The sequence below is a fragment of the Pezoporus occidentalis genome, unplaced genomic scaffold (assembly GCF_034315485.1).
Source record: "Pezoporus occidentalis ecotype Australia unplaced genomic scaffold, CSIRO_AGI_Poc_V1 ctg59, whole genome shotgun sequence".
In the NCBI taxonomy this organism is placed as follows: Eukaryota; Metazoa; Chordata; class Aves; order Psittaciformes; family Psittacidae; genus Pezoporus; species Pezoporus occidentalis.
This window is the reverse complement of record NW_026915932.1, coordinates 2,634,741-2,662,424: the sequence shown is the minus strand read 5'-3', so window position 1 is coordinate 2,662,424 and position 27,684 is coordinate 2,634,741. Positions and strand designations below refer to the sequence as shown.

The window sequence follows — 27,684 nt, the reverse complement described above, 5'->3', positions numbered from 1 at the left end:
CTCAGTTCAAGAAGGACAGGGACCTGCTGGAGAGAGTCCAGCGCAGGGCAACTAAGATGGTTAAGGGAGTGGAGCATCTCCCTTATGAGGAAAGACTGAGGGAGCTGGGTCTCTAGAGAAGAGGAGACTGAGGGGTGACCTTATTAGTGTATATAAATATATAAAGGGGGAGTGCCACGAGGACAGAGCCAGGCTCTACTCAGTGGCAAACCATGATAGGACAAGGGGTAATGGGTACAAACTGGAACACAAGAGGTTCCACTTAAACTTGAGAAGAAACTTCTTCTCAGTGAGGGTGACGGAACACTGGAACAGGCTGCCCAGGGAGGTTGTGGAGTCTCCTTCCCTGGAGACATTCAAAACCCGCCTGGACACATTCCTGTGTAACACTATCTAGGTGTTCCTGCTCCGGCAGGGGGATTGGACTAGATGATCTTTCGAGGTCCCTTCCAATCTCTAGCATACTGTGATACTGTGATACTGTGAGCTGGGAGATGTTCTGGGAAGTGCAGGAGTGCTCAGTGCTGAGTCAGACAGAGGGTGAATGACTCACCCAGGACCATCAATGAAAGACAATATTTCTTCTCTCCAGGCTGCCCTTGTGAGCGTTTTTGAGAGCAGGGACCCTTTGCATCTTTCTAGACAGCAGCTGAACAGTTTTTAACAGCATAGAGTTTCAAAAGGCTGCTCTTTCTCAATGTTTCTCTTGTAGCAGATGCTTTGTTCTGTGCCTGGAGCACAAGACACCATGTGTGACTGCAGCAGCAGCAAGTGCAGCAGGAACCACAGAAAAGGCTGGATGTAAAAAAGTGTGGTGTTTAGGAAGGTAGGCTGGCTGCTGGAACAGCTAACAGGATAGACTGTCTCCCACTTTAGCACAGCAAATGACTGCACACTTGCTGCCCTCCATGACTCTCCAAACCAAAGTGACTTGGTGTTGGCTCTAGGTCTGGGTGGGAAGAGTGAGCAGGTCATTAAGTACAAGCAACCATTAAGTGAATATGTCTAATAGAATAAGTTATTTTTCACACTTCACTCTTTCAAGAAATCAAGCTTGTGTATCATTGCAACAGAAGAAACCACAAACATGCTCAAGAGACACAGGTACTGTCATTAACTTTCCATTCCCTACCCCCTCGCTGAGCCTCTCAGTAGTCACTAAATGATGGGCTTACCTTCCAGGCTCTTTGCTCCTAAGACCTTGCACATACTTCCCTGTGTTTTAAAATATGCAGCTCACATGCATCTCAGTCCATCCTCTCAATTCAAATCATCTTCCAGGCTTGCAAAGGCGGTAACTTCTTTTCAAATAGCCTCATTACACTGACATGTAGCATTTGTTCATGTGTGTTTCCATCTACCCAAAGAAAGCATGCCATCTGTAAATTCAGTAAGAACAGGAGAGCTACATAAGAAACAGAAAAACAAGGAACTGAAGAGGGCATTTGAGTCACAAACAGGCCTGTAAAGCACAGCTTCAGCCCTAAGCTTACCAAAACACCTGAAACACCTCATACACCCCCCCTAAGGTACCTATCTGACATCATTTCATGACCCATTTCAATTGACAGGTCTGCAGAAAAGTCTTTTATTCTCAACTGTCAGGTTTAAGTCAGACTGAGTAGTAGGCAGCTGCAAGAAAGTTGACTCTCATTCAGGACCTAATGACATTTAGGTTAGAGGCACCAAATGTCATTATTTGAGACAATCCTAAGAACTGAAACATGTCCTACCTTTCTGATAATACTTGGATGTTATTTTGCACCAGATTTTAGAGGTGGCGCAAAGAACAAGAAATTTGCTTGCATAAATTTAATCCAGAACAGAAGAAAGGGTGTCTCCATGCAGGCTGTGGCCCTAACATGTACCTGTGCTTTGTAACACCAGAGACCTCTAATCTTTCCATGAAAACCCATAAGGGAGCATTCAGAGAATGTCATCTTGGTCCCTATGCTGACAGCGAGCATATACTCAAGCCTGGGCAGTCAGGGGAGAGAGAAGAGGACATCTCATGCTCCTTGGAACCTCTTTTCTTTAGTCTTCTCTCCTTAATTTTGATAGATTTGCAAGTGTGCATTTGCTGTGGGTCACACCTACCCACTAACACGTCTTTGGCATCCAAAGAGACATTAGCAAGTTTGCATGGATTACAGCATTTTTCTTAGAGAAGGCACAAATAGTTGACATTATAATGGTATCCTTAACATTCATAAAAATTGTTCATTCTAAGAATAGTAACAAGAAACAGAAATTTGGAGTGGGAGCTTATAAAATTTTATCAGTTTTGTCATCTCTTTGGAGAAAAAACTGCCAACTGGCCTCAATGCGTCATCCAAGGGTATGGTAAATGCTGGAAAGTAGATTTTCCAAACAGTTTTACTCCAGCCTCCTCCTTAGAAATCTGAACAATTTCCTGTTGCTCTCTCTTTGAACAGCAAAGCTGGAGTGTATCACCAGAGGTATAAATTCTCTGGTTAATTAATGAATTAGCTAATTTCACTTGGCTGTGATATCTTAGCATTTAAGTACAAAGCAGCATCATTCAGTTATAAATAGAGCCAACCAGAGTACAGCATGTATACATTTGCATAAAGGATCTTAAGAAGGTGATGAGTAGTAATTAGTACTGGAAGATGTGCGGTTCATTAAAATCAAAATTTATTGCAGGTAAGCGGTAGAATTTGGGGAAAAAAGCCAAAAGTGGATGGTGTTGAGCACTGTTAGCCATAAAGGGCACATTTTGCAACCAAGAGTCAAAATTTAAATCCAAACTCACTTTGATTCAAAGTCCTTTAGCTGTTGCTGCTTGGTTGCATGCCGTGTAGCTCCAAACTGGTTATTGTCCAGACTAGTGAAGAGCAGCTTGCCAGATAGCCCTGCCATGCAGCCCTTTCTCCAGTGAGAGGCAAGTCTCTAGACACCATTACCTGCATAGCATGCCAACATCCCAGCACAGCCGATAACACCCCAAAGTTGATGGCTATCGGTCTGTGTTCTTTGCTTCATCAATACATTACACAGAGCCTTCATAGGTCAGTCAAGCTTGCAGGTTTTTTTAGGTAGTCTAAAACTTAGGTACTCCATGTTCAGTAATGCAATGTACACATTCCCTTAGGTCTGTAATCTTAATCACCCTTCTAATATTGTGCTGTTGATGTGGGATTTAGGTTCCTTTATCACTTTTGTTCTTATCTCTGCTGCTTGAGTGAGTAAATGCTTTTGGATCGATCCAAGTCACTGTTCTTTTTCTTCACAGCCTAACACCCATCTTTATTCTGTGCATCTCTCTCAAGAGAGGATTAGATGGTAGATTTGCCTCACTTTTACACAACAGGTAAACACAGAGAATATAAAAGAGCCATTCAGCTGAAATGGCTTACTTCTCCCTTTGTGCCTTTTTCTCAGGACACAGTATTTCTAACCTACAGATCATAGCCCTTGGTAAAGGCATATGCTGAAAGTAAGGTATGGCATAAGTGAACATGAGCTTCTTGGGACTCATGCATCTGCTCATTCTCCCAGCTGCAGAGGTACACACCCATCTAATAAGCAAAACATGCATCCACGCTGCTTGCCATTTGCATCTGTAAGTTAAGAAACATAGATCACCTTGAAAAAAAAACAAATAAAATGACAAAGATACATTAGTAAATCTGTTTCATTGTGGTGGTATTGAATTCACAGCAAGGGAATCAAAATATTCAAAGCTGGAGAATCAAATTTATCAAGATAAATTGTTTCTCAATATGAAGAACTTGCTCAATGAGAGGAAAAGCACCATGGATTTCCCTTCCTCTGGGACACAGGACAGCCCTGCAAAAGGCTTTGACAGTGTTCACTAGGATGAGTTCCTTAGAAATTCTTTTGAGTATTGAACACAGCCCCTTCATGGAGGGTTGATGACACACTGCATGGTTACTAGAGTATCCTACTTCAGATACCAAAATTACACTCCTACACTGGAACAAACCCAGCTAGGAAATTAAGAGTTTCATTGTTACCAATAGATGCACATTATTGTTAAACTTTATCTGAAAATACATGATCATTTATCATTATCTTCAATAGTTCTGCAGTGTGAAGTAAGCTGAGGCAGCCAGTGATCCACACGAAGTGAAGGAGCACGATGTTCCGATGTAGTTTCCCAGAATCTGAGGTGCTCAATAACAAATTGGAGCATGAACTCATTGTCAGCTTTCTAGAAAAATCCCAACCTTTTCAGCTGACAGACTGAGAGGAAAAAAGAAACACACAGGAAAACAAGAAATGCAAATATCTCACATGGTTTCTGACTGCTTGAAGATGGTCATGTTTTTGACTGTTTGAAGATGGTGATGTTTAAATACACAGCTCATTAAGAAAAATTGTCTCATTTTGTTTGGAGCACTGCATTTTCCTCCTTCTGGTAATGTGTGCTGTTTCTATTGCAGATCCCCGCATTGCAAGATGGTCCTTTGTTCCCTTGTTTCATTTTGAGAAACAGAACAAACTCACTCATGCCCTTTGGGGAGCTATTTTTTTCACAGAGTTTTTGAGGCAAACCAGAAAGCGCAGACTTGCTCAAATTTAATTTGGAAAACTAGAAATAACTGTTCCTTCAAATATGTAGGGGAAAAATAGACTGCACCTTTCTGATATGTGAGAATATAAGGAAAGGTGGAATCTAACTAGAATGCCCTTGACCAGCTCCAGATGCAGTTAATCCAGTTTTGTAAGTGGGATTCTTGGCTAAGCTCACTAGAGACACAAGAGTGAGGCATGAAGGTGAGAGACAAACTTTTTAGTGTTCTTTAGACAGGAAAGGTATCAAAGTCAACATCCTACCTTATTAAGTGGCCAAAGATTTAACCCAACAAATAGAAACCTTGTATGACACAATCCCATTTTGTTTACTACATAGATGTTCTGTGTAGCTCCCAGAGTAACTAAGAAATCAAAGAAGCAAATAACTTCAGCTCTGATGTGCCAAATCCCTATCAATGTAAAAGCTTTAAATTCCACAACACCACAGATGTGGTCAACAGATTTAGAGCTCTTAGTAAGAGGAAATAGAACATAGATTGTAACTGGCTTTAAGGCTTTCCACGGATCCAAAGGCATGGATCCCATCATTCATCACAGTAGGAATGGTAAAGCTTTTTCTTTCAGAAAGATAAGGATTTGGGTTTGGGTTTTCTTTGCATTGTTACTACATAACAGCTTTGATATTTGCCCAGGTCTTAAGCTTCAAGGCAAGTTATCTTTAGAGATATAACCTATTATATCTCTGGAAAGACAGTGATTTAGAATTTAAAATAACTTTCCATTTTTTCTCTCTCTGTCCTTCCCTTTCCTTCCAATACAGTATTTGTCCACAAAAGTGCACTGCCCAGGGAGTCAGATTAATATCAGGCAAACATCTTAACTAGCCAACATTAGTTAATTTCAACGCATACATATCACTCCAGTCCATTAATATGACTCTATGTAGTTTTTACTGATTAAAGCACAGTCTGACCTTAAAGAGATACATTCCTTCCTATTACTAGAAACTTTGTGGTTCTGTAGGAAAGAGAATAAACATCACAGGGTTATTAAATTTCTGCCTCTAAGTACAGCTGTGAAGAATGGGGACTTAGCAACCAGAAGTAGAGGAGCACAAGATGTTCCGTCCTAACAGAACATTTTGCAAGGAAATACGAAAGCTCATCTCAACCTGCAACATCTAGGGCAACACAGCTGATCTCCACAAACAGCTCCAAACAGGAAATTGCCAGATTTAAAAACCTAATGTGTCTTACAAATATAACTCAGCCCCTCACATTCCTTGACCATGACCATTTAAATCCAATTGGATTTAAATGAGTAATCTCAGCTTTAAAAGGTTGGTTCGATATTTATGGTGGCTATTAAGGTTGAGGAGTCAAGAGATGAGAACACTAATTTCCGCAAGCACATTGCCTGACATTTGAACAAGATTGAAAATTCTATCAGTATGACACATTTTTCTTAGCAAAAAGTTCACATAATTTCTCAGACATTAATCAGCAAGTCAATCCTGAATGACAAAGAAATGACAACAACCTGGATCCTCTACACCATGTCATACAGTCTCACTTGAGTGTTCATGCAAATGGGAGTTACAGATAATACAGCAGAACACAAATCCAGGATATCCTCCTGTACAGACCTCAGATCTGATTGGGGAAACTATATGGGAATCTGATTAATGGAGAAAATAAATTCAAGGATGCAGCCAAGTGACTGGTCATAAGAAGCCACCACATAGGCACAGGAAAAGGAGTTAAATGGGTTGGGGGCCAAGAGAACCTGCTGCAACAAGCTGTATCCATGTTTTCACTAAGGCAATGTGAGGTATGGGAAAGGAAGGACTATTCTGGGTCCTGGACACTGGGATACTACATGCCTAGTGAGTGTGACAGTGTCTCAGAGGCAGCATGCTGTAAGACCAAGCCAAGTTTCTGCCTATTGCCAGAACAGGGCACAGAAAGTGGTGTAGGCATCGGGGCATGCAAGGACTGGTTGAACTTTAGTTCTCTTGAAGTACAGCTTTTTTAAGCTTTGCTCAGCCCTCAATATGTGCACCCTCACTTCCTTTGCTGCCAGCAGGTGCGAATCCTGCTTTTTCCAGCCCCACACCATTTCAGAACCTTCAACTGCAAACTAAAGCACACTGGGCTTGGCAGGAGATGGAGAAATACACCCCTCAGTGTGTATCATCCAAATGGTTATTTAATGAGTCTACTGATGTGTGCAGGGGCTGCAACCAGAGGAAATAAAGGCTTTTAAGGCATCCACCTCATTGTTCAATAACCAGACATATAGCACCATGATGGTTCCTTCTTTACAGGATGTGTGAGTAGCATGATGCTGGGAATCACATGTAAGCCAGCCAGCTCTTCAGCTGCACTGTGAACAAGAAGCAAACAAGGCATGCCAGGGAAGGAAATAGATCAGACACATAGATGAGAATAATCTCAGGGTGAAGCTGATTAGTCCTTTTAGAGACTTAAGTTGAAAAAGAAAGCCTTTGAAACAGTTTCGCAGTTTCATGCATACATAAAAAGTTGAGCACTACTGCACCCTTTTGCTTCAAGAACCTTTTTCCTTGCCAAGGTCTCCCAAGAAATACATATGGTGTTGAAAAAACATTCAGCTAACCTACACCATAAAAGAGAAGAAGGAAAAAAAATCCCCACAAAAAACTTACCCCCCCATTTTGAACTGTTGATTAATCACCAGAAATTATTCCCTTCAGTATACCAGCTGCACAGTCTCCCTCTGCTATTTGGAAGTTTTTGTGACTGCTTTTCTCAATTTCTTATGGTACGACTAGATTTTTGGAAAATATGTTAAGCCTAGAGGTGCTCTGAGCAATGAAATGTGGGATACACACTGCATGGATGCTGCGTCCTGCTTCCAATGACTTGAGGACAGTCTTGCTTCCCCAGAGGCAGTTCAGAAAGACCTGCTAGCTGGGGAAAAAAAATATGTCTGTTGTCTATCAATTAGCATCTGGTTTTGTTTGGTAACAGCCTCCAGATAGATGTGCTCTCCAGATAGATGTTTTGCAATATTTTACTGAAGACAGAAAAAGACTGAGGCCCCTTTGAGTTTTGTCCTTTCTCTGAAGCTCCAATATGAGTTTAAAAGAAATGGAAGTAGCGTTGCATACACGCCCTCATACACAGTCTAATTCTGGGGAAAGGAAGGTTACACGCATATGCTATCTAAGTTAATGCTCAGTTACTGGTCATGTTTGAGGTTTCCATATTTTCCAGGAGAGGCATTTTTTGTTTGTTTGTTTGTTGTTTGTTTTTTTTTTTTTTTTTTTACAAGATCAGAATTTACTTGAATTTTAACCAAAACACAAGAAACAGAACAATCACAAGCGAGGCCTGAATACAGTTGCCTCCACTTCTCCAATAAATATAACAACACCTTCCAAAAAATTCAGGAAAAAAAACCCAAAGCTTAAGAACATTCAAAAGAAGTTGGTCTGAATTAAAAAACAACCAGCTGTTTTCTAATAACTGACTTTAAAATACATATATTTGTCCATTTCCATACATCCTTGTTGCGTTTGTGGGATTTATGCGCTCGCTCTAGTGGCCACGTTGACAATTATGGGCTGTTTTTTTCCAGCCCAGGACTTGCTGTAGATTAATGGGTGGCACAAAAGGGCAGTTTGTCGTCCTTAGATGAAGAATTGATTTTAATCTCCTCCGTAGCTAAATGAGTCACCCAAGTGCCAAATGAGTCTGCTGAATGTCCTGTCACAAGCGGTGGTAGATGTTTCTTGGCTGCCTCAGGGCTGCCCTAAAGAAGCAAGTTAAAGGAGGTGCTCCAGTTGGTGGGCTCCTACATCTCCACATGGGTATGGCAAGTGCTACTTTGCATGCTAACGGATTTTAAGGCAGCCTAAATGCTCGCTAAGAAACAACACATCATTTCAAGGCCTCTCCACCAGCCAAGGGTGGAAGTGACACAGGACAACTGCTGTGCTGCTGACCCCAGCAAGCGGGCATGCTTTGGGTGGTTGGCAAGGAGAGCACCAGCCTGATTTCTACAGGCCAACTGATAAGTAAAGGAAATATCCAACTACAACACCATTCTGTACAATGAGCTACAGGGAGGTAATGGGACAAAAGAGAGAGCTTCAAAACAAATCAAACATATTTCTGAAACCAGAAGTTTCAGGGTTTGGAGGCTGAGTTGAAAACTACTTTTTTGAAAAATAAAAGGCGGTATTGTACAAATGTATCATACGAGTTCCGGCAACGGCTGCTTTTTAAACTGACAGAACACTATTTACAAACTTACAGTATCAATTTGCAGAGGCTGTTTAAAGGCACGACTGAGATTTCCCATCTATTTTTAACACAAGTAAAACAGAGAGGCAAAAATAAACCACAAAAATCACAAAACCAAAAACCCAACAATGTAGTTTCTTTCATCCGAGATTTATTTTTCCCTCAAGCCAAACACATTGTCTCAGAAGAATGCCCTCTTAGCATTAAAAGCTGGACTGCAGGTTTAGTAACTTGATCCTAAAGAGAGCTGGGTGGTGCACATGGCAATAAATGAATTACAGCCACCCCAGTGTTGCAATATTGCTAATTTTGGAACCTTATTACTGAAATGTATTGCAGGCACCATGGCACAAGAGTAACCACAGAGTCCTGTAGGCATCACATTAGTAGATCCCCTATTACTACCTTTTAACACAGGAACCTTACTAAAGAAAAATTCATTTATTAAAAAGAATTAATTAAAATTCATCAATAGCATTTTTCTTACGATCAATACTACCTAATAATACTACCCAATAACAAGATTACCTGGTGAAGTTCTGGCCATATGTTCCAGGAAAATAACCACATTTATTTTGTGCAGAAATATGCAAATCTGATTTCAGATAATTCGTATATGCTCAATTACCACAGTGCCATAGGCAAATAAGATGCTAAAATGCACACATGGCTAAAATTCTTGCTGTTCTTTTCGCACTGGCAGTTATCCAATTGTAATGCAGAACTGCTTTTTCTAAGCTTCGTGATCTGATCATACGACTAGTAATTGTAATGATTAGACTTCAGGCTTCTTAATTAAAGAAATTATACCCCCAAACTCTGTCTCCTCATCCTGTGTTGCCCCCCCACCCCGGACTGTGAAGAGCTTCTCTCATTGCATTCATGAGAGTTTGGATCCAAGCTCCAAGAGACAAACCCTCAGTCACAAGACTTGGTGTCAAGACACTGCAATAACATGCAGCTAGCGAAGTCAAAGGCTTCACTTACAAAGAGTGAATAACAGAAAAGCTGCCCCCAAAGGCCCCACACCACATTAAGCTGTTGAACAAACTGCAGTACAAGCTTAGTTCCTCCTGCAAGTAATTATTTCACATTAAACAGCATTTTCCTTTTTCAGAGACATCAAAGGAAGAAGAATAAGGAAAAAACAAAAACCCCTAAAACCCCCATTCAGAAGAAAGCCCAGGAGTCTGCAAGGTGGACCTCAGATGGAAAGAAAATTCCATGGCCCCAAGGAGCTACAGTACCTAAGAAGCTGCTGCCTGCAGAAACTGCTTTGGCACTATATACTGCCCATTTTCTGATGGTTGAACATTAGAATTCAACATGGCACAGCTCTCCATCCCTGTGGCCTGGCACCACATCACCCATGTGTGACTGACTAGGGAGCATAGGGTGTAGTGCCTGGGAGAGCCTTCTTTAGGTTGTCCTCCCTGGAGCTGTAACCAGAGAGGCAGGATTTGCCCTTTCACAAGGGTACCTGCACCCCGACACCATCCAAGCACCCAGCCCCACCTGAGCTCCTGCACAGAGCAGCAAGGGGAGCTTGGCATCACCACAGGCACCAAGGTACCTCTTGTAAAATTTTCACCACAGCTGCACTATTCCTATCTTGGGAGCATCTGCTGATGCATACAGAAACTGAAGGTTTCTCCCTTCACATCCCCACTTTCCCTTTCCTATAGTTTAGTGGTTGAGAGGGAAAATGGATTTGAGAGATCACTCCTGCCAGCAGATCCTAGCACAGGAAATTCAATTAACAAGTAGATTTTGAGCTGAAAGCTCACACAGCAGAGTTTAATTGCAACAACATTTAAAAAGAAAAACAGATTCAAAATGACATGTCAAAAGTACTCATTTCACCAGATGGTCTAACTCTATCCTGTGCTGGGAACTTAGTCTGCAGGAACAGGCCTGGAGCAATGTGATTGCAATGATAGCTTCTACTGAGCAGGGAATTATGAAACGCAGACTTTGGCTAAGACTATCAAATGCTGAAAGGATGCAGTTGGAATTGGGTTTTGGAATTACCACTGTTGCGAGCTTTTTGAAATCTAACAATTTTTGCACATTTAAACACTGCATGTGTAGATAAAATACTTCTTTTTCCACATTCTCTCAGGCAGAAAGAAATTAGACAGACTAATAATGCACACATCTTAGAGATAATGTCTTTGGGGAAGAATAATACCCTATAGCGAATTTACTGAGAGAGGTAAGTGATACTCATATCCATATCTTAGCTAGCATGATATTTAAAGATGCTGCAAAAACCTAATTACATTATATGCTGTGAAGAAGATATAAGACTAAAACCTGTTTAATAGTTAAGCCTGTTGCTATAACAACCACATTTCAAAGATCTGGATACACAAAACACATGTAACAACATCTGCATTAACAAAATGTCTCTCTGCAATTGAACTTCACCTAGCAAAAGAGCCAATTAAACTGGAAACTTCTTTGTTAATAAAAAAATCAAACCTAAAACCCAACAACCCAAACAAACAAAAACACCACAATAAAAAAAGAAAGGATCTTTTGTCACTGTTAACAGAATTCCATCTTTAAATACCAAGAGTCTCTGCATGGGAGATCTGCTATTTAATTCATCTGGTTTTGTATTCCTCCCAAATGTTTTCCCTCCAAGGAAAAGAAGTCAGCCTCAGTGCTCCCACCTCAGTCAAGCAGACATTCAAGCATCTGGCTGTTTCCACTTCAGTGGGTAGGAACATTGCTTTGGATGTGTATTGCACCATGCTCAGAGATACGACTTCTTCCAGCCTTTGCCTACAAAATTAAGAAATAAGAAGAGCAGAAATGAATGCCTCAGTGTAATGTAACATATCACATTTTTGTTTGCCTTTCTTTGACAAATCAAGTAATCATTTGGCACAACTTTGTCTGTATTAGACCATTATTTAGTAGCCCCAGATAGAAAAAGGTTATAGAGTAACATTATTTTCTTTTTTAAAGAAAGAAAAGCTAAGTCACTAAGACACCAACAGAGATATGTTCAGGGATGCTCTGAATAAACACAATTTTTACAGACTTGGGAAGTTCAGTCCTACTTGAATGTAATAATGCACAAAGGACTGTTTGGACAAAACAGTAATAGCCCCTGATTAGGGTGCTAAGATTGTTACTTCAAAACAAAATGTAGGGAACACAAACTTCTGCATAACAGTTTAAGCCATTCGCGTATCCTAAATTGTGACATTACAAAGGAGTGTAGTTCAGAACTACACAGTGATTATTTCCATAGTATCAGGAGGTTTCAGTTCACCCATAAAACATTCCACAGCTAGAAAGATCAAAAGTGGTTTGGATTTAACTTAAGAAATAATTAGTATAAGAATTATTCTTAGAATTAGCATAATAATCAGCATAAGAAGTATTAATAAAGAAAGTTTCAGATGCAAAATAATATCATGTAGGGGGTTTATAATCACATTACTGTTTACAAAAGGATGGCTAACGTTCCCTCCTAGTTAAATCTGTGCTTCACATTGCTAGTCATGAAACATAGCGGTGGAGAGATAAGAGGCAGTAACAGTACTTGTACGCCTCTGATTTACAAATAACTTGACATTTCTGTGCCCTGTTTCTCTGATCAGAGCATCTCAAACAATGTAACTCCAACAATAAGTGTAAATTACTTTGACTTGCTCTGTGCCCTCCTCTTTTATTTTCAGTTTCTTGGATTTATATATTTACATATTCTAGGGAGACAGGTTCAGAAGAAAGATTAGATTTAGGACAAGTTTCACAAAGCTTTCCAGAACAGTGGTTTTGTTAATAAATAAGCAGAAAGTACAGGCTTCTCTATCTTTCAGCTTCCTCCTGAAAATAGCAGCTATGGCTTTGAACTAAAAGATTGTTTTCATTTGACTGCACACCTTTTAAAGAAGCAGTAGAACACTGGAAGCAGAAGTCAATAACTGCGTTACTCTGTTCAAGGTTTTTGGGTTCAACCAAGATTGAGCACTAGGAAGGCAGTCTGCCAAAAATCAGACCACAGAAAGAGGGTTAGCAATAAATAAATAAATAACACACTTTTTTTCCTCTTAAATGTAAACACAAACTCTGGCATTTATTAGAGCAAAACTGTTTACAGCCAAAGACAAGAACAATACAACGTTAATGATGGAAAAAATGCAAGTTGCAGGCCTCCTGCTTAAACAAAACTAGCGCCGGCATGTGGGTTTTGGCTGGATGAATTTTCAATCACCTTTAGTGTCTGTTTTTAAATTCAGAGGCTTCCAAGCACTTTTAGGAATCTGCTTATCAATTACCACACAAACTTGACTTTTCCAATTCATAGGTCTAACAGGAGGAGCATGAAAGGTTAAGGGTATAATAAAATACATTACAGCAGCTGTTAAAGCCAAAGGCTAAAATCCAACCAGCTAATCGCATTGTTTTAAAAAGAGCCATTTTCAGCCATTGAGGTAATGTATTCAATCATAAGGTGAAAGCAGAAGACTGCCTGATGCTAACCACCATAAACAAAAGCCCTAAACCAGCAGCTCTTCTCTCAAACAATGTGTTGAGACTAAGATCAGAAAAGCTAAATTAATTATATTAATTTACAAATAAGACCCACTAGAACCAAGTAATGCTTGTGCACAATGTCTAGTTCCTGTCACCTGAAGAGCACGAGCACCTGAACTAAACATGGAAAACAAGTTACAAAATAGTTTGTAATTACAGGACAAGGCTGACAAGATGAGAGGAAACACTTCATTGTCATAAACTGGCCTCATCCTCATTCCCATATCCAAGATATAGCCATCAACTTCCACACCTCATTCTTTTCTTCTTAAGAAGACAGGTGCCTGAGGAGAGCTAATCTTTTATTTAAGTCAAGTGACAGAACTGAAAGAATACAGGTTCTCTCTAGTTCACCTATTCTGTAGCCTTAAGCATCTGGAGGCCAGTGAAGAGCTACCTTCTCTTTGTGAGAGCAATGATGCCGGAACTGCAGTTTCTCTACAAGAGGGATTTAGACATGGTGGAGGCATGTCCCAGAGCACAGCAGTCCCTGCTAAACAGTGCACAAGCACTAGCAGGCTCCCAGCTGGAAGGAAGCTGTGAAGCTTCCTCAGGGCTACTGTGATATGTGCTAGACACATTATTTCATTTCCTCCATTTCAGAGAGCTGTATTGGTTTCCCTGTATTCATTTTCCTATTGCTAACCTTCTTTAGCCCACAGCACTATTTTCAAATTACACACTATAAGAACAGTGTGCACGAAGTGACTGACATTAAATGTTGTCATCAGTGTCAGTTATTCAACATAATAACCGGCAAGAAGATAGATGACATCCTTTATATATTTCAGCAAATTCGATCTATTATGAATTATTTATGCCCATTTTTGGTTAGAGATGTGAGAGAGACAGCCCATTTTTCACAGTATTCAAACCGAGGCTTTCAGGACTGGGTTCAATTACAGCTAAGTTATGAGATAAAGTTGGGATAAATGTCATCCTCTCTTCGCAGACTCTAGTGAGGCTGAATGTCTGTTTGTATGGTATAAGAACAGGGCCAGATTCCAGCTTCAGCCTAGCAATGCCATGATGAGGGCTGCTAAGGGTCCACCACTGTGTGGAAGAGCTGTCACTTCCGCACAGGATCACAAATGATTCTTTCAGTTCCCCTATACTATCAGCAATATCTGCAAGTGCTACTTGCTTCTCATGAAAAGGGAAAAAGCTCCATAAAGAGCTGTTTCACAGAAGCGTTTGAGATAGGCAGAAATCTTTCCTACCCCAATAAAAATGTCAATGCCTTGACCAGAAGAGAAGTGCACACTTGAAGTACGCAACTCAAATCTTCAAATTGCTGTTCCTAATGCAACAGTTGGTAACAGCTTAGCTCAGCCATGTCCTGCTCCTGTTCTCCTCTGTGAAGATGGCTTCCTGAGGAGCCTTGCTCAAGGTGCTGCAGGAGGTAGAAGACTTAACCATCGGTGGGAAATGACTGAAGCATATCATGAAGTGTCATGAAAGCAAGCTCATAGAAGGTAAGAAGAACACAATGGTATGAATTACAGACTTTATAGTATGCTGCCCTAGAGCAAACATCTGCAGCATTTCTTAAGGAAAATAAAGACTTCTTGGGGAACCCCCTGTCCATAAACAGATTAAATGCAAAATGTTCACTTATATCCAGGTAGGATATTATCTTACAGAAAGTAGTCTACCGAGAGAGCAGCTGTGATATGCCATCGGCAAGTTAGCTATACAGGGCATGTTGACTGGGGAAGCTCCACCAGTGTCAGCAGAGCCACTCTTGCTTCACCCACCTGAAGGTCTGTCCCTCTCTGCTCTACAGCCACTAGAGGTCAACACAGTCACACACTTCAGAGGACACCCAGCTCCCACTGGTGCAGGAGCACTCAGCTATGGCAAGTCCCACACCTGATGTTTGTGACTGAGGGTTTCTGAGATGCTGCCGGCCTCTGGGAACTGTGAAGATCCCCGTGGAAAGTTGTAGGCACCACCATATGTCCGTGTTACTCCAGTCGGAACCTGCCCTGCAACCATCCTGGATCAGCCTCTGGTAAATAAGGGGATGTCTTATGGACAGCAAGCAGGAAATCAGTGCATGGTGCTCATTAGCAGGTGAGGAATAACAATGCTCTTCTGAGTTGTGGCTGATGATCTGCTTACGTGCTGAAATACAAACTGAGGAAAGCCATATCTCATTTATGTAGAACAGTGGCAAATACACTTCTTGGATGTTCAGATTCTCCACAATTTCCAGAGACAATGACCAGTACTTAGTTCAGTTCAGGCATGTAATTTATTTTTTTAACCTGCCCTAGGAGCTTGTATGACTATCTTGAAGTTTGGGTTCTGAGAGATCAGTGGGTAGAAAAGCCACATACATTGAATGGAAAACAGCTCTCCAACCATTCAGCAACCTCCAAGAAACAGATTTTTTTCTGAAAAGCTGAACATTGTTATGAAATTTGCCTTTCATGTCTCCAGTTTTACTGTACAGTTTGATAATTTCCTCCCTAACTGAATGTTTGCCTTTCATACCGTGTCTCTAAAGTCCCTAATTTTACCACTCTTCTTCCAGCATTGGTAGCAACTTCTTGACTTTCTGTTCAACACCATTTAGGTCTACACTGGTTTCCCTACCCCAGTTAATTGTCACCTTCTTGTATAACCTTGAGCAACGTTCAGCCTCATTTTAACTTCCTCCACTTGCTGCCTCCTTGAAAGGACTGGCCTCAGCCTATCACAGTGTCAGGGGAGGGAACCAAATATTTGATTCAATTTAGCAAAAGATAAAAATTACAAAGTTTGCCTTTATATTCCATCCACCTTTATATTCTATCAACCTTCATGTTCTATCCACCTACAGAAAAGGACAAGTCTTGAACAGATTTTTTTCTGTAAGATGGGTTTAAGCTTTGGGTAACAGAAGATTCAAGTTATTGCTGCCTTCTGAAAATCTCTATACTAAAGGAAAATATTCTTATGAGCCCTGTTGTGTTTTCTCCTTATTGACATGACAGCATTATAGATGAACTGTTATCCAAATTGTGACTTAATTGTCGAATGTGAGCTGGGACTTATGGTGATACTAATAGCTTTTCAAGTTCTTTTCATAACAATAATCCAATTTTCCTGGAGTAATTACATGTATTTATTAAACACTGCAAACTGCTTTATAGCTTTGGTAAGTTGCAATCTCACAATGCTTCCAGAAATCAAAATCCATATGCAATTTTCCAGTCTGGGAACACAGGACAGCTAATTATAAGGAATTTCATAAAGAACATTAATATTCTGTACTTATTTAAAGGATATTACAAATTTTAAATTATTCTATTGATCAGTAAAACATATCCTTACCTTTTTTTTCTTTTCCTATTCTGCAGTTTATTCTGGTGGAAGAAAAAAAACTACCAATATGAATCTTAGGAGACCACAGCAGAAGTACACACTGGTTTTAGGAAATACATCTGAAATCATGCTCCAGAGATAGCTGTTAGCTTAGAAAGCCTTTTATTCAGACTCTCCTGGATGCTAAAAGCTGACCCATCAGACCCCCCACAACAGTGACTCTTGTCTGCCCTGCCTGCTGGAGCTTGTCTGCTGTGCATAAAGGCAAGGCAAGGCTCAGGGGGCAGCAATACGGTGGGCAACTCAATGGGAGAGAAGGAATCTTGACCTCCCTGGTCCATTGCTGCTCTCCTTTCTTGGCACCTTCTAAAAAGCAAGATGTAGAAAGGAATCTTGGGCTGCAAACCTGAGGGGTGAGGGGGCTATTCTCATCAGTATGTTCCTATCCACCCAGTATCCTCCTCCTGTGCTGTCCACACCTGCGCTGGGCACACCAAGGGCTTCCCTGTGTGAAGCACTATGCATCCATAACCCTTGAATATATTCCTAAGGTTTCTCCCTGAAGATAGAGTCCCCATTTGCAGCGCTGGGAAAGACAGTAAAAATAATAAATGCAACTTCAGCAAGAAGATGCACTGGGCATGGAAAAAGGAAGATTGTTTCTAAGATGATTCTGGGGTTCATGTGAATTTCAGGCATGAGTTTAGCTGCTCCAAAGTTTAAAGAGTTGGAAAAGTCTTCTCAGACCTCATGAATCATTCTCAACTAATGAGAGCACAACGTGGTTCAGCTATCAAATAAACATGTCTTATCTGCTTTTAGCCCTGGCGGACGTGACTGCATGGCTGAGACTAATCAGCAGTGCCTTGGGCTGTTTGAACAAGCAGGTGGAGATTAAGTTTCACTTTGCTCTTTTGCTGTTGTGTGCACTGATTTATTTGGTAACTGAAAGTCCTCAGGGAAGACAGTACCAAAAGCACTGCTGAGTTCCTGTAAGGTCAAGTTCATTCTTTTACCAGTGAAGTTTTAGTACCTTATAAAAGGAGAACATGGCCTCACAAACCTCTCCAAGTCTCACGCTACTTACAGGCAGAATAAACCAGAACCACCAATTTCTACCACGTTGGGGGGGAAAGAAGAGGGGGAGAAAGGAAAAACAAAACAATCCCAACAACAAATAAAAATATAAAAAAAACAAAACACACACAAAAAAAAAAAAACAAACAAGCAAAACAATCCCAAACCACCACCAAAATGTTGAAGTTTTGCTCCCCCTCATCTGTGCATGTCTGTATACAGAAAGGCACTGAAGACTTGGAGGAAGACATTCAGAAAGTCATGGCTCTGAGGCAAGAGTCAGTGTGTAGACAGGAAGGTATATCAGAATGATAACACAGTCCTGGTAAGCTGTAGCATTGAAAAATGGGTTGAAGAGCTTCCACAAAAGATCCTCTAAATCAGGCAAAATTCCCACTGACGCCACCAAGACTGCTGCTTAGATAAAGGCTGATGTCTCACATCATTGGAAGGGAAAGCACATTGGTAGGCAAATTTCATCCCATCAGAGACAGTTCAAGCAAGCCACATGAGAAATACAACCTTAGTCATAACGCTTCAAAACATTAATTGGATGTGTGACTTTTGATTGCTTATAATTTTAGCAAAGCTCCACACTTCACAGCTTCACACAAAGCAATAGCTCTTACACAGAGCTTTCCAGGTACACATGTAAACTGGGACCAGGGCAGGCACTTTCCTAAGTCAAGAAATATTTTCCAACACTCCTGTAATCATATAAAATAAAACAATATACATCACATAAATACAACTCATCCAGGCTTGTAGTTGTGGGCAGACAAATTCCCAGCCCAATTATTTGCCTAGGAAAGCCAAACAAATTAGTATTGTGTATATTCTCATACATCAAATATTACACAGGGAAATGTTTTCCCTCTTTTAAAAAGTAAACATAACTTCTGTTTTACAGATGTGTGGAACTGTAACCAAGCGACACTTGATAGCTCATAAGCAAATGCTAGAAACATCCTGAGGAGACTATCTTCCACTTTTAATTCATCTGTAAAGAAATAAGCAATCCTAGACATTTGAGGTTGATTGGTGATAGCTTGTAGCATTTGTTATCTGTGTGAAGTGCAGGATTTGGATGTCTAGCATTCCATCATCACCAAACCCTCCAGCATCTGAGGTCTGTCCTGAATCACCCCTCCAGCTCAGCCTGTGCTTGCAATTTTACTAGCAGAAGAGCGTTTAGTCGCAGCTGAGACAGAAGACCTTCTCTTTTCTCCACATTTCCCCTATTCCTGCATGGCCCAGCTTCTTCCTGAGATCTGCCTGGAACCGGTCTCAGCAGCTAACTGAATTTCTCTCAGCATAAAACTAACAAGGCATTTTGCTGAGTTAGTTAAATCAGTTTCTACATGGGTACAGTGAGCACCAAAGGAGACGAAGCAGTTGGGAGGCACAGCTGGAATGGGGCAGGTGGAAATGGGAGAGAAGGCGAGAGGGAGAAACATCTCAAATGACCTGTGGAGCAACGTCTTCTATCTCCCATGTTCTCCTATGGTCTTCTGCCCAGCTGAGCCACTTGGCAGTACCAGTACTCACCTACCAACCTAAGCGGAAACAACATCTACAAAGGGAACTTTTTTCCCTGGAGTGGGAAAACCAGGGAGGACACAGGACTGGAAGGCGACACATTTGAAAGCAACTTACAGCTTTATTAAAACATTCACAAATACTTCATGTATTAGCTTAGGTTAAAACCCAAATTTTCTGGCATTCAAGGATGGAACGAAAGCAGGAAATGTCTTTGTGTTGTTTCAGTCAGTATATATATACCCATGAATCTATCAACCAATTTTGTTGTGTGAAAGGCTAACAGACTTTCACTTAAAGTAAAATTAAAACTTCTTACAGCTTCTCTTCTTACAAACAGCACAAAATGGCTTGGAAGCTGTCCTCCTATGACTAATGCTTTCTGCACTAATCACAGCTCTCTCTTACCTTGCTCTCAGCTCATCATAGCCACCTGCTGTTTTCTACGTCTTACTGAGGCTGCATATGGAGCAACCGTCCTCTGCTACTACGTATTTGCTTGTATGTCTCAGGCTGGGCTCCAGCTGGGCCATCAACATGATAAAAACATTTAATAATAATGCATAAGTAGAACAACTATCTAGAGGAAAGAGTGCAGCTAACTGTTATCAGACCACAGCCCACTGTAGAAACACAACAAAACCAAGGGTTACTTTGCCTACAGTCATTCTGGGATAGTGAGGATGTACCAACCAGCAGTTTGATTCTTTTTCTTCTTATACTGGCAGCCTTCTTCTCAGCCATGTTTCAAAAATTAAACAAGACAGACAAGTGATGCCACTCCAGATGTTTGCTTATTTGATTGACAGAACTGTATCAGTGACCTCAAGAAAATGTCCACAGAAACAAATAAGGCTTCTGTTGGTAGCAATCTATAATATGGTGAGAGTTTGCAGCAGTTACAGCCTCTCTTAAATCTGGCAGGAAGGCTTATATTCAATAAGCATGCAACCAAAGCAGTGCATTAGGCAGCTTGCAGGTTATTTGTTTACAGAGCAGTACCAAAATCTCACAATCCTGTACCTGTATCTCTGGAGACACACATAGATAGATATAATATGACCTTTAGAGACAGAGCTGTTTGCTGTCAAAACCTAGACGTTCAGGTAGAAACAGTGGGCTAAAATTTTGAATGCTTCATCTGCTTTCAGCAGGATGATGTCTATAGTTTTAGCAAGAATATCCCTGGATAATGAAGCAAACTAAAATGTTCACATTAAAAAATAACAAAGGGAAGCTATTCTTGGAGCCATTTGGGCAACCGGATTCTTCCTAAATGGTGCAGAAATATCAGCTTTGAATAATTAATGCCTGAAGCATGTGATTCTCAGTCAGAAAGAGGAAGCAGTGCATGCTGGTCCTCCAGTAGTCCTTCTCACTAGATGTGAGTTAACTTTTGTACTGCCTTTCATTTGGGATTGCTCAGCCTCTTACACATCATCAGTAACAAGGCACTGCCCAGCTTGCCTCCAAAGATCTGGACAGGAAGGTGTTCAAGGTCTGTCAAAGAGTCTGTTGAAGAGGGTTCAACCCTATTTATAGCACAGTCCTCCCCATTTAGGGCTTCAACAGCCCTAGGGAATGAAGAATGGTCTTCCCATGGTAGTAGCTGTAATATGGGAGACAACAGACCCTACAACTGGACCAGGCACCCTGACACATCTGGTGGGGTTATGTACATATCCACTCCCATGATCACCAACTATCATATCCAAGTAAGCAATATAAAACCATGATTTTCCTCAGAACACCAAAAGAGGATGGGTAGGGCCTGCCAGTCTTCACCCTCACCTATACACTCCATAGACGTATATAAGAATTTGTGATGCTGGCCAAGTATCAAAATACAGAGTTATTAAAAGGTAGGTCTCTGTTCACCTTGGAAGTCAGGGTGACAACTGTAATACAATCCCATGTTCAAAACCTGTATCTGCATTCAAGACCCTCTTTGCAAAACTTGAGTAGGAGTTACAAAAGTTGAGAAGCCATTTCCAACTGAGCATGAAACTACAAAGACCTTACAGTAACAGCACTGTTAGAGCTCTGAACTTAAATGTTGGGTTGAAATGCACAACTCATTCACACAGGGAATACAAACTCTTTGGTAAACCTTTGGTGTTATGAAGCTACAGCAAAGTTTTAGGTTTCGAAACAAGTGATTTCTAAATTCACTCTCACAATACAAAGGCACATTAGACAGCAAAAAATCTGGATACACTGCAAGTTTTTTTCATGTGCTCCTACTTTTGTACCATATGAAGGAGAGATTTAGGGTCCAATCTAGACAAAAAAGAGGATGTTTGATAGACGCTTTCACCTGGAAGGAGATAAGCTTAAGGTACCTCAAAGGTACCTCATAAAAATTAGCAGGTTTTCTCAACAAAGGAGGTCTGTCTGAGCTGTGCCAGCCCCAGCCTGCTTCTCTGACTGGACCAGTCAAGATTAGGCCAGGTAGAATCTTGCTCCACAAAATTTCAGATAGTTCCTGATGTGCAGCTACTTACGGGTTTTGCAATAGTGAGATTCCTCATGAGCACAGAAACACTGAGACAGTACAATCCTGCTATCCCAGTAGCATGAAAAGGCACAACCTGTTCAGGTCTAGGAATAAAATACGCAGATTCAGGGATCCTATGTATTCCTCATCTCTTCAAGGAGACTAAAGCTGCCCAAAAACTCAAAGCTTTGTTTTTAAAACAGAATCATGCATCTTTGGGTGCAGTTCAGGACATGAACTTCAGCTTAACTAATTCTATTCAACTAAAGGAATGGTTCAAATAGCAGGACACACATCCTGGAAAGGACAGGGCTGGAACCAGGGAAATAACTTCACTGATGATTAAAGCTTGAGCCTTTGGGCAAAACAAGTGACCTTTGTCCTTTGGAATCCAAACAAAAAAATAAACCTTGCTTCCCATTAGTGGCATGTAACAAATAAACTAAATAATAATAATGACCCTCTGTAATTCCCCCCCCCAATTATTTCCAGCTTATCCTTGTATAAAGAAAATAGTGGTTGGCAAAGAGGGCTGACCTGAGAATGAAACACTACTTTCTTCCTGTGTTCCTTTAAAACTGATTTAGGTCTCTTCTAAGCAGCTGAGACTCAGTACAGTTGTGATTAAGAGCAAGTGTAAGAAATGAGTCATATCACCATTTCCTCACTGATTGACTCTGAGTAGCCCACTTACTTGACCAGCCTAACACATTATTATTATTAACAGGGCTGACAGGGACAAGTGTTCAACTCTGTTAGGATTTGCCATGTTTATGCTGATAAAATCCCTCCAGCTATGTCTAGGACTTGGAATTTCTTGGTTCTTGACAGTAGTGCTGTCAGCCCAAGTACTCCTGATCACCAGCTTAAGCAACGGCCATAATCAGTATCCTGGAGCAATCTGGAGAGTCAGGAGTCAGCCAAGGAGCAGGGGACTATTTGGTCTAAATACACTCTGTCAAGTTCATTTCAGTCTATGTGGGAAGCCACAAAGGTCTTTCAGACTCAAGGCTGTGACAGAGGCATCTGTTCTTGCTGCCTTCCACCACAAATATCCCCAGAAAGCGCAACCCTGCCCTACATTTAGCCATTGAACAGTGCTGAGAGATGACACAGAGCCCTGAATATACAAGACAGCACTGAAATACCACTTATCCCAGCCTAAGCATTGAAGAAGCAAGGGTAGAAGAGACACCATGCAGACACCATGCACCTGATTTACTCCCCAACACAATGCATCACCTTAAGTCCTGAGCCATAGAGAAAATAGAACGGCTATAGCACTCTCACCTGAAAGAAGGTGTGCTACCAGAGCAAGGTGAGCAGACATTAAAACACCTTTCATTAGCCAGAATAAAAAAAAACAGCAAACCTGCCATGCCACTCCAGCGGTTAAGTCTTCACTATTTCAAATCAACATGACAAAACTGAACTTACGGGCACTTCTTTAAAGGCTTCAAATTGTGCCATAGGGAAAATGGTGAAAGGGTGGTCAAATCATACAGGACAGATGCACTTGCCCATGACACAGTCAGATTAAATGAGGCTACTGCACATTAATGGTGCTTGACAAGAAGCAAAGGAAATTGTTCAAGCAGTTCCAACAGGAGCTCAGTTAATTATTAATAGAGACTTGTTATGGCTGACATCTACTGTATTAGAGGAAATCCCCATTGCTCTAGTGTGTGGGTGAGATTCATTTTTCATTAAATGAGCCAATCGGGCCAATAAACTTTGGCAGCTTTTCTTAGTGGAATATAAACTTGGAGAAAATTAAGAGTCAGATGTCAGAAGAGAAATAGTCTGAACTACTGACCCTATGACAAAAAGTCTAGACTTTCATTGTCTTCAGTGTTTAAAGTTTATTAAGCCAATTAATGTAATCCAATGGCTAAAAAAGAATAAGGGACCAGTCTTTGAATATGTCTGTAAGAGTTCCGAGTATCTCCTTATTGCATTCTTTTCTTTCTCCTGCTTTGGGATTTGGAAAGAGGGGGGACTGGCTTACAGGCTAGCAAGTGTATTTTTCTTCAGCTTTTTCTCCATTCCCATGAGCCTATTTGGAACCAGGCTGAAGATAAGAATATTTTATTCAGAGACAAAAGGTTGAATTTGTCAGACTGATTTCTGGCATGGCAACAAGTGTCAGTCACAAGTATTCAGACCTTGTTTTTACAAAAATCTCTAAGGATTCAAAAATTTTCATGCATTTAACATGGGAAACTATTCAGAAGAAGATCTGCAGCTAGAAGACACTATGTTTTATTCTCCTCTCTACAGTTCTTCATGACTCCCATGATAAAACAGTAACACAGGAAGTGAGGAACGAGGAACAAGGAACAAGAAGTGAGGGGCCACCACAGGTGATTAATGGTTACTTATCAATCAAAGCAGGAATACCCAGCCATAAAGCCTTTGGCAGCAATATGTACAGACACATCCAGAGAACAAGGAGGTGGGATCATGAAAAGTATGCTAAATTGAAAAGGAGTTAAAAGGACACAGAGTTCATAACCAATGTCTGAATGAGCTTCACCCATTCCTGGACCAAGTACCACCACATGGTCAGATATTTGCAGACAGGTGACCAAGTTTCCAAGTGCTCTCCCCACAAAACCACAGAAAAGGGCTCCAAGATCCATTCTGGAGATGGTGTCTCTGTCTCACAATCGCAGCCAAGAGTGTAAACCAGACCACACCTAGACAGAATAGATTTCTGATTTAGAATAAGGTTTTGCTTTACAGCTACCCAAAAGCTAACTAAGTTACAAATATAACCGAGGGCATAGTTAGCTGGGAACAGCTTCCCAGGGGGTTAAATGTGAGGCAAACATTCTCCATCAGCTGCTCCTGTGAATGCTTACTCCTCTGAGGGGATGAATTTCTTTCTTTTTCAAAATGCCATGTTCAGCTTCTGAAGTCAAACTTTAAGACTTTAATGCAACCTGTGAACTGGGCATGCACCCCCACATATGCATACAGGGCACATACAGCCTTGTCTTGGAGAAATATGCAGTCCTTGTTCCATGCTGTCTTTTCCAAGTACCATCCTTCAGTTTTTCCTCAAGGCTAGGATAACTACACACTTGCAGTTTCCTAATGCTGACATTAGCCTGAGGCAGGTGGCAGGCTTATGTTCACTGCTTAGATTTGTGACCTTAAATATTTCTTTTAAGTACCTGCAAGCAGTTCAGCTTCCCAGAACCTGGAAGTCTGGGGGAAGGAGGATCCAGAAGCAAGTTTTGTTAAGTCACAGTCGGAAACAACTCTGAAATAAATAGGTTTTTCCTCAAATGCTGGAGCTGTGACTGATTTTTGAACACCACAAATATTAGCATGTTGCCTACTAGTTCCAATTAGTTTCTCATTACACAGTGTAACATATAGAATATTATCCAAGAGGCAAATTTGTCCATTAATATGAATTTGATGAGACCAGAGAGAATATGTCTGTATGAGCTGTTAAACTGACTTGAGAGTGATTGATCTTCTTCATTTTGGTTTTATTCCCAGTGTTCAATGTTGCTTGGTTTGGGGTTTGGAATTTAATAAGATTTGCATCTAGAATATTAGAGCTGAAAGCTTTCATCTCATCTGGATTTCCTGGGATCAGTTTGAGAATTTTAAATAAAAGACAAGGTGGGGGAGGAGGGCAAGAAAGACCCTAGACATCTAATGCTAGAGCTATGCTGTTTTGAAGGATACTGAGAAAGATGTGTGGAAGTCAAGAGTGCATACAGATACAGTACCTGCTGAAACAATACCTTTTCCAGGTCCATGGACTCTCTCAAGAGTATGGATGTATGAACTAAATGAAACAGATAATTTCATATTTTTAAACGGAAAGAAAACTTCCACAGGAATTAAATACAAGTAAGTTTCTACTTCCATTACGTAAGTTGCCTATGGGAATTAAATAAAGAGTATGTGCAATCAGGGGCTGAGTCACATGATCAAGTTATTGCATTCAGCTGGGCCAGCAATTGATGGATGCTCAGTCCTAGTCCTAGGTCACTGCACACTCATAGGACTGTTAGAAATGCCAGGAAGTCCCTGAATCACAAATGGTGGGAGCCTGGGAGAAGGAATGTGGAGATGCTTCTGTAGAACTCTTCTAGTCCTGCAGGCACTGGATAGCCAGGGCTGCCTGACCTGTATAGTTCCATGCACACTGGTCAGCACATGTCGATAGCATGACTGATGTGCTCAGCAGCATGGAGGGTGCAGAGAAGAAGAGACCCCAGAATGAGCTGCCTGCAAGACTGGGCCCCTGCTGGACACCTTCCTGCGTGCCTGCGTGCCCACATCTGCCCAGTCAGAGCCCCCCAGTTTTACCCATGGCCACATCCTATGCCAGATTCTCTGTGAGGATCCTTGCTGGGATGGAGGTGGGAACAGCTTAGTCCCCTTGCTACACATCAGCAGCACCTGCTTCTCCTCTGGGATGCCGGCTGGGTGATGCAGCCCTCCCTATGACAAGGACCTGCCACGCCTGCTCCCATCCTGGTGCCACACTCGCACCTCCGCACGGCTGCCACTGCGGCGCCGGCCATCAGGAGGGGTTGTGCTCTGGGAAAAGCGTCCAGCCAGGCCGAGGAGACCCAGCCCCGGGTCAGCCGCTGACGGAGGGGCTCGGTCCGGCCCCGCTCACCCTCTGCGGCCGCCTCGGCCCCGCCGCCGTCACCAGGCAACCGCGCCACAGGGATGCGCTGTTGCCGTGGTGACCGCAGCGGCCCCGCGGTGCAGTCGGGAAGGGTCACAGCGGAGAGCTGGTCCAAGTCGCTACTGCTCTTGCTGACATCGTGCCAACACGGCTATGGCAGTGGTTGCCTTCGGCTCCCTCTCCTTTCCCTACTCGCTGGTTCCCAAGCAGCCTGCTGAGCCTGCTCCAAGGCCTGGTCCCCTCCTTCCCCTCTCCCTCCATACAAAGCAAGGGTCCCCACAGGCTCCTCCAGTCTTTCCTCTGCAAGTGTGATACCCTAGGAGCAGCACCCATGGGGCTGGGCCCTCGGTGACCAAGTGTCCTACCACCAAGAAGCATTCCCCACCTACCTTTGGGGCCATTGCACATGTCTGAGCTTCATCCTTTATGCTCTGCTCATGCCAAGCAGAAGGCAAGGAAGGGAAAGTGCTATCTGCTGCATGGAACAGCTTTTGCAAATAAATACAGAAAATAGCTCTTGAATAGTGCTTTCCACCAGACAGTCTTTTGCAGATGGCAAAGGTGAAGCAAAACATAGAGTGACTTACAGAATTCACTGAAGAGACTGGCAACAGCCTAGAAATGTGTTCTCAAACCCAGTTTTCATATCTATAGAGATAGCAATCAAGTACTTAGAAGATTCTGAATGGTAAGTGAGAGGATAACATCTTTCTTTTGGAAAGAAAAACTTTTTTTTTCCTTACCTGTGCTGCCCTTCATAAAGTTGCGCTGGGAAAGATCAGTGAATTCTTTCCTGCTGTTTCTTTAAAAAAGTTTGAATGCACACAGATATTGTTTGATTTTTTTTTTCCCCTCTTCACATGGTACTGTTCAGTCGACTGAAAAGAGCAAAGCCTTTGTCAATACACTCAGGGTTTGAGCAGTAATAGATTTTATTTGAAATTAAGTATTATCATCTTCAATGCTGAGGTGCATGGTTGTTTATCTATCTGTTGTCTGCAGGAGCCTACTTTTATGTAGTGTAACTTTTATATTGGTTGTTTGAGTTTCTCTTTCTATTTTTTATCGCCTTCTCCCAAGCAAAGCAAATACTTTCAAGACAGCATCTTGCATAAACTGTGTTCAGGTAGCATCATGGAAGGTGAGGAAGGATTTTGTTGTTGTTGCATCATTCACAGGTGTCCTGGGTTCGGCAGTGGCAGTCATTATTCCCCTTCTTGGTGGCTGGT

General features: G+C 41.6%; 1 long non-coding RNA gene across 1 annotated transcript; it reads right to left on the bottom strand.

Moving 5' to 3' along the window:
• Positions 1-488: 488 nt before the first annotated feature.
• LOC134174174 (uncharacterized) lies at positions 489-27,136 on the bottom strand. Its single transcript, XR_009968534.1, has 3 exons — positions 26,221-27,136; positions 1,176-1,379; positions 489-731 (listed from the first exon to the last, which is right to left on the bottom strand). It is a non-coding gene; the product is annotated as an uncharacterized LOC134174174 (long non-coding RNA).
• Positions 27,137-27,684: the final 548 nt, after the last annotated feature.